At 36.4% G+C, this 8,120-nt stretch overlaps 1 pseudogene across 1 annotated transcript; it reads left to right on the top strand.

Annotated features, from left to right (window-relative positions):
* The first annotated feature begins 2,676 nt into the window (after positions 1-2,676).
* LOC143577723 (TMV resistance protein N-like) lies at positions 2,677-6,852 on the top strand (annotated as a pseudogene). Its single transcript, XR_013143153.1, has 6 exons — positions 2,677-3,104; positions 3,214-4,287; positions 4,478-4,772; positions 4,859-5,773; positions 5,846-6,037; positions 6,586-6,852. The product of XR_013143153.1 is annotated as a TMV resistance protein N-like (transcript).
* The last annotated feature ends 1,268 nt before the right edge of the window (positions 6,853-8,120 follow it).

Raw genomic sequence — 8,120 nt, 5'->3', positions numbered from 1 at the left:
CGTTGTGAAAATGGTTACTGTTAGGACAGTTGTATCTCTTGTTGTTGAAAATAATTGGTCTTTGTATCAACTTAATATAAATGATGCGTTTTTATATGGTGACTTATACGAAGATGTTTATATGAGTCTGCCCGAGGGTTATTTCTCAAAGTCTGAAACTAAAGTATGCAAACTTACTAAGTCTTTGTATGGTTTAAAACAAGCACCAAGAATGTGGAATGATAAGTTGGTAAGTGTTTTGCTGAATTAGGTTTTTTCAAAGTAAATCTGATTATTCATTGTTTGTTAAATCTGATGGCGATGTTTTAACTGCGCTACTTGTTTATGTGGATGACATTGTCATCACCGGAAATAACATAAAAGAAATAGAAAATATATAAGGTTTTTTAAGAAAGAAGTTTTTAATAAAGGATCTAGGGATCCGTACATATTTTTTTGGGAATTGAAGTTTTATATTCACCAAGAGGTGTTTGTTTGAACCAAAGAAAGTATTGTGTTGAACTCCTTGCTGAGTTTGGGTTAAATGCCAACAAACCAGTCAATACCCTTATTGAACATAATCTTTTCGTGACCTCTTTTTGTGAAAAGGACAGTACACCTTTAAAAAACCTTTCTTGTTATCAAAAGTTGGTTGGGAAACTTATTTACCTGTCTTATACGAGACCAGATATTTCTTACTATGTTTAGTTTTTAAGCCAATTTATGCATAGTCCAACGAGTTCACACTTCGGACTTGCATTAAGACTTTTAAGATATCTTAAGAAGGCTCCTGGTCGTGGTATTATGTTAAGTAAGGAAGGTAATTTTGAACTTAAAGCTTATGCCGACTCTGACTGGGCAAAGTGTGTGAGTAGGAGAAGATAAGTTACAGGGTTTTGTGTCTTGCTAGGAAACTCACTTGTTAATTGGAAGAGTAAAAAGCAGTTAACTGTTTCTCGACCTTCTCCCGAAGCAGAGTACATATCTATGTGTGTTGTAGCTGGTGAAATAATTTGGCTTGTAAATCTATTGGCAGAGCTTAAGGTACCTGTAACCTTACCTGTCAAAATGTATTGTGATAATTCAGCTGCTTTGTCTATTGCTGCTAATCCTGCTTTCATGATCGGACTAAGCATTTTGAAGTGGATCTTTTCTACTTGCGGGAAAGGATCTCAGCTGGGTAATACAAGTTGTCAAAGCAAAATCTGCAAATCAACTTGCAGATATATTTACCAAAGGCTTGTTTCCTGGGCAACATGATTTCTTATGTCAAAGGTTGGGAATGGCTTATATTTTCGCACATTGAATTGCGGGGGAGTGTTAAAAGGTGACGCTTATTATGTTCATTTACATTTTTTAGTTCATTGTTGATAGTTTATGACCTAATATTTGTTTTTTTATCTTTACTTTCTGCACATGGAGTTTTTGGTGAATATTGGCTCAAGCTTGGAGTATTGGTGATAAGGTCATGGGCTTACAAGAAAAATATGTGTTCAAGGCCCAATACTATTAACAAGCCCATTACCCATTATACACGATATTATTGGTGTAACCAGTGTTCGGTGGGAGAGATTAAGATGTATTCTTCATTCACAATAATTTGTTTATTCTCTCTAGCCTTTTAAGTCTCCAGAGGTTCTGTAATCTTTTGTAACTTGTGAATAAAGAAGATAATCATCATCTGTATTTGTAACAAATAGAAAACCGACTGGTTATACACAAACTAAAATAACCTGCTTTGAGCAACAAAAAAAATCGTAAAAAACTAGTATTGATATTAAATATTTTTTGAAACCGAATAATTATACATGATTTAATAATAAGTTTGATTTGATGTTCTACCTTTTTATTTTATTTATTTCTTTGTTTAATAGTTTGTAGACCAAGTCGTAGTCAACATCCAGTTGTTTATCTGCCAGCCTCGTTAAGTTCCAAGTCTCATTTTAAAATTTCCACAAATCTTGCACGAATCCCCTTGAATTTGAATTACACCGGCGATGGTCAGTCAGTTTTCACAACCCTGTTGTTTTATTGATCTGCTACTTATATGTTCGTGATTGTGGAAGCAGTCGTGATTCATTTTATTGGTTAAGTAATTTGCATACTTGATGAATCGAAGACTTAAATTTTAAAACAACACCGATTACTAATTAATATCGATTTTTTCCTTTTGGAGTAAGTTCGTGTAGTTACCGATTATATTTGTAGTTTAAATTTGATGTTTTTATTTGTTTATTTATTTATTTCTATTCCATGTTGATACAATTTGTGGTGTTGAATCTTTTTAAATCCTCCTTTGATGTACAATTTTGCTCCTAGAGGTATAATAACTACTGCAAGTCTTGCAATGATGATGCAATTGGGATGCTAATTTTCTTGTAAGATCCAAGAATTAAAAAAACACAACAATTATATAATCAAGAAACACTTATTCGAATGAATTAGAAAAAGATTCATTGAATTTATCGATTACAATCGTTCATTGGCATAGCCGGACACTTTTGCTGAACGACAAATCCCTTCATATACTAAACCTATTAGTTCTAGTATTTACATCGTCTATTATTTAACACTTGGATCAATAGTTATTAGGACCAACAATAACTCGTCTGTAGTAACTATTTGTTGTGAGCTCTATATATGATCGATGCCTAATCTTCAACAATTGTGTCACAGGGTTATTTAGTTTTCATGAGCTTCCGAGGAGAGGACACGCGAATGGGTTTCACCAGACATTTGTATAAGGCCTTAACTCAAGATGGCATTAAATCCTACAAAGATGACACGGCACTTGAGATTGGGAAGCCCATTTCATCCGAGCTCCTACAGGCCATAGAAACATCGAGAGTTGCGGTTGTGGTTTTGTCTGCCAATTTTGCAACATCAAGATGGTGTTTGGAGGAAATTGCAAAGATCGTCGATTGCATGAAACAAGGCAAGCTTATCCTTATTCCTATATTTTATCACGTGTCTCCTTCTGACGTGTGACATCAAAGCAACTGTTTTGAACAAGGATTTGCCGATCATGAAGCTGATCCGGAAATTGCACCACAAAAGGTAGAAGCATGGAGAGATGCTTTCAAAGAAGTTGGGGCTGTGTCGGGATTGCATGTGACAGAACACAGGTAGGGTCTTACTTTCCTTTTCAACATTATCATTGTAATATGCAAAAGTTATATGACTTAAGAATGTCAAGTTTTTCTGTTGACTTACTCTCCTGTCTGGTTATTACAGTGTTGAAGCAGAAGTGGTAAGTGAAATTGTGAGCCAAGTCTTAAGGTACTTGCATGATACAATGCCTATAGATCTTCCCAATAGTCTAGTGGGTATCAAGTCACGAGTGGATGAAGTGAAAGGATTGCTGAGAATGGAGTCTAGTGAAGTTCTTTTTATAGGGATTTGCGGGATGAGTGGAATCGGTAAGACTACTCTAGCTGAAGCTGTCTATAGGGATATCAAAAGGAAGTTTGATACAAGTAGTCTCATTGAAAACATCAAGGACATTTCCAAACAAAATGATAGTACTGATCTATGCAAGTTACAACAGAAACTCCTTCGTGACATTTTAATGGACCAAAGCATTCGTGTTCAAAGTGTTATTCATGGACAAACCTTATTGGGCACAAAGCTACGAGGATTGAAAGTTATAATCGTATTAGAAGATGTGAATCATGATGACCAGTTGACCTATTTAGCTGGCGGGCTTAAATGGTTTGGACCTGGCAGCAGAATCATAGTAACCACAACAAACAGAGAGTTGCTGAATCCACATGTAATAAATGATATATATTCTTGTGAGGAAATGAATGGTGATGAAGCTCTTAGTCTTTTTTGTCAGTCGGCCTTCAATCAAAGCCGTCCTACACATGATTATGAAAAGTTGTCGGATGATATTGTGAAGCTTGCCGGTGGTCTTCCGTTAGCTCTTAGTGTTTATGGTTCTCTTTTATGTGGGAAGGATGAAAACTATTGGAAAGATATGTTGAAGAAACTCAGAGAATACCCAGAGAAAAAGGTTCGTGAAAGACTTGAAGTAGTTTATGCAAGACTGGATGAAGATCAGCGTGACACCTTCATGTATATTGCATGTTTCTTGAAAGGGAGAAACATAGACTTGGTTAAAGATATACTAACCAATATCGGTTTATACCCAGAGTGTGGAATTACTGATGTTGTGAATAAGTGTCTCATAACTAAAAATCTTGAAGATAATGTGTGGATGCATGATCTGCTGCAACAGCTGTGCTGGAAAATTCTTGCAGGAAATCAGATCAGAAGCACATTGCAATCAAGTCTCATGAAGATGTTGTAGATGTGCTCTCAAACAACCCAAAGGTTTGTCTGATAGCTTTCCAAAAAAATAATTTGATATTGATTTCTTTCTCAAATTTTAATTTTGTGTGAACCTATACTCACAAACTTGTAAGATACCACTCACCAGCACTTAAATTTTGCAACAGTGGGAAAATTAGTCATATTACTAACTCTGATGTTGTGCTTGTTTATACCAGGGAACACACACTATTGAAGTCATCAACCAAGAGCCATATAATGGTGAAGTGAATGATCACTTCATCGATCCTATGTGTTTCTCGAAGATGAAGAAACTAAAATTTCTTAGAATTAGTAATGTACATTTCCCTGAAGGACTTAGTTATCTTTCCAATGATCTAAGAATTCTGGAATGGTATGGATGTTCTTTAAAGTCCTTTCCCTCAATGTTTGAACCAAAACACATTTATGAACTTGAAATGTGTTCTAGCCAACTTAAAACAATTTGGACAAAAGACCTAGTAAGTAATTGTCTGAATACCACATTAATTGGTTTACAGTTATGATTTGCATGGTAAAAACTCACAATTTGCCTCTCTTACAACAGGAGCTGCACAATTTAAGGTCTATTAACCTCAGTTTCTCAAAGGATCTATCTGACATCCCAAACTTGACATCAGCACCGAATCTTGCGAAACTAAATCTTGAAGGCTGCACGAGTTTGACAAGCCTACATGAATCAGTTCTTCTCCATAAACGTCTATGTTACTTGAATCTCAAAGGTTGCACATGTCTTCAAAGCCTTGGAAGAAGTTGTATGGAAATGGAAGCTCTCGGGGCCCTTATTCTTTCTGGATGCTCAGAAATTGAATCAATTCCTGAGTTTGGAAAGAACATGGAGTGCTTGGTGCATCTGTATGTGGATGGAACTAGAATCAAGAAACTACCAGAAACCTTGGGGGAGTTGTGTAATCTAAGGAATCTTGATGCTAGTGGAACCTTTATTGAAGAGCTTCCGTCTACCATTTCTCGGTTAAAAAACCTAAGACTCCTTCATGTAAATAGCTGCCGGCTCTCATTTAATACAGGATATTTTTTAAACCCCAGTTTGGATACATTATCATCAGGTTTAAAGGAAGTTGATCTAAGTTATTGCAATCTATCTGTGGTGCCTGATGGGATTGGTTTGTTGTGCCACTTAATAACTTTGGATCTGTCTGGAAATGAGTTTGTTTCGCTGCCAACAAGCATTGGTCTCCTTTCAAAACTTAGAATGCTTTGTTTGAATAATTGCAAGAGGCTTCAGTCCCTACCAAAACTTTCATTAGTAGATGAGGACATGGATTATGGACCTCGAAGTAGATTCAATTACCATGTTTCGGCAAAAGAGATTATTGTATCCAAATTCAATGCGTTAAGCTTCAACAATCGTCCAACCGTATTATGTTTGAACTGTTCTACACTGGCAGTGGACAAACGTGGCAGCAATCTAGCAGAAAAAATATTAAATAATTACCTTGAGGTCTGTCATACCTCTCTCCGTACACACTTTATATTGACTCTTGCTAAAAGTAATGTCAAATGTTTTGTGCAGTTAAGGAGCATGAAATATTGGATGACACCTGAAGCTGTATTTCAGATAGTTGGTGCTGGAAGTGAAATCCCATCGGAGTTTGTGGAAACAGATTATAGGGGCTTAATTTTGCAAGGCCCATGGATCGGAGTTGCTATATGTGCTGTAATAAATGCCAACCATGTTGATGGCTATATGGGTTCTGCTCACATGGTAATATTGAACATTAATCATAAACTTAGGCTATCTTTACTATGTTTATTAAGTGTTTCGTGTCTAATGTCTTACGTTTAGAACATGTGGGTCAGATTTGTAAATATTTGTGTAGCGGTATGTGGGAATGATAGATGTGATGGAATGGAAAAAGATGGTGTTTGGTTGGTCAATTGAATGAAATCACCTATTAAGCAAGAGATTTCATTCTTTTTTATCATCTCCTTCCCCCATGCCCTTTTTCATTTCATTCCCTCTTTCACCTTAATTTCTCGTCACCACCACCATCGCCATCACCTAACTGCCACCACCACGGGCCATTTTAGGTTTTCTAGGATTTCTTATAATCTCTATTTACTGTAATGTATTATTCAGTAATAATCAATCAGTTTTACCATCTTAGACTCCATACCAAACAAATCCATATGGTTAAAAAAATTTCAAAGGGTAAAAAATCTGCATATAAATTCACCAAAATAAAAAGGTTCAGATTAGTCAATTGTTCATATCAGATGGTTTATGTGTGATTGATTCTTGATTACCAACAGGTAACAGCTCATATTCGTCTTGGGGGAAAACATTTGAAAGTTTCCGTCCCCATACACTTCTTGGTGGCAGATTCAGAGACACAGATTATTCTTTATTGGACGATAGTTGATGATCCTCAAAGAGTTGCAGCACGTTCAAGTGATCAGTGGGGTATTTTTGATGTTTCATTTGGCGTGGAACCAAGTCAGGCACATGAAAATGATGTCTTTCTACTAATAAAGAGTTCATTTAAAAAAAAAACTTTAAGATATATTACTGTACACTAAGATATGTATTGAATCAATTTATCGCAGATAGTAAATTAAAGGTGAACAAAGTTGGTGTCCGCTTTATACGCGAGGAATACATCATGTGCCTGAAGCGACCTGAAGACAAGATCAAGGTGGGGGAAGGTATCCATAAAGATATATGCTTGAGATACGAACCCTATATGAATGCCTGCAGCAAAGATGGTCCAAACCTCCAACGCCATACTCCTAATATAGTAAATTTCATTCTTGACTATGGAAGTCTAACACAATAACAATTCCTTGTTTGGCATCTACCAAATCACTACAGATCTACTTGAAGTCAACCAAGAATTTTTGAGAATCTTAGGTGTATACCTGAGAAAATGGTGGGGTGAAAAGTTTGTTTATTGTTACTATGCAATTAGCCTTGGAGTTTCCGTATTATACAAGGATTTCATACGGTCACTGAAAGTCATGAATGATGGGTGGTTGAGTGTAAAGTTGGCACTGGAGCAAATTCTGATCAAAAGTAAAGCTGACAATTATCATAGTTATGAAGAGATGAAACAACATCTGAATGATCTTGAAGCCACTCACAGTGTTGAATTTTCTGATAACTTTATCACAATGTTTTTGTGTATTTGTAGGAGAACATTTGATTTTCTGTTTACCATCACAGCACAACTCTCTGACAACCCCCCAAAAAAAGAATCATTTGGAATGTACCAAGGGGATGAATTACCGGGAATACTCCGGAAGGATGCATCACTGGGAATACTCCCAATGGATGCAATGCTCCGAGAGGATGTATTAACGAGAATGGCCCGACAGTATGTGTTACCAGGAATATTCTGGAAGGATGTATCGTCGGAAGTCCTCCAAATGGATGTCATGCTCCGCGAGTATGTATTACCGAGAATAATCTGAGAGGATGAATTACCGAGAATGCTTCGAGAGGATGTTTTACCCAAAGTGCTCCGAGAGACTGTATTAATGAGAATGCTCCGAGAGGAAGATTTACAGAGAATTCGACGAGAGGATGATTTACGGAGAATGCTCCGAGAGGATGTAGTATTTAGAATGCTTTGAGAGGATGAATTACCGAGAATGCTCTTAGAGGAGTTGGCGAAAATATCAAGTAACCAAATTGCAGGTGTTATATGTATGATGGTTGTATTTATGGGTAATTCTGAACATCTGATCAAAGAGATGAAAGACACAGTACCCTTGCATTCTTTATGGCAACATCTGTTCAAAGCTTGTACTGATGTAAAAGATCATTTCACAACTGATGGATGGTTTAT

Source organism: Bidens hawaiensis, unplaced genomic scaffold (genome assembly GCF_021521415.1).
Source record: "Bidens hawaiensis isolate Kalapana, Puna unplaced genomic scaffold, B.hawaiensis_p1.1 tig00028784_1, whole genome shotgun sequence".
NCBI lineage: Eukaryota > Viridiplantae > Streptophyta > Magnoliopsida > Asterales > Asteraceae > Bidens > Bidens hawaiensis.
This window is presented reverse-complemented; position numbering and strand designations above follow the sequence as displayed.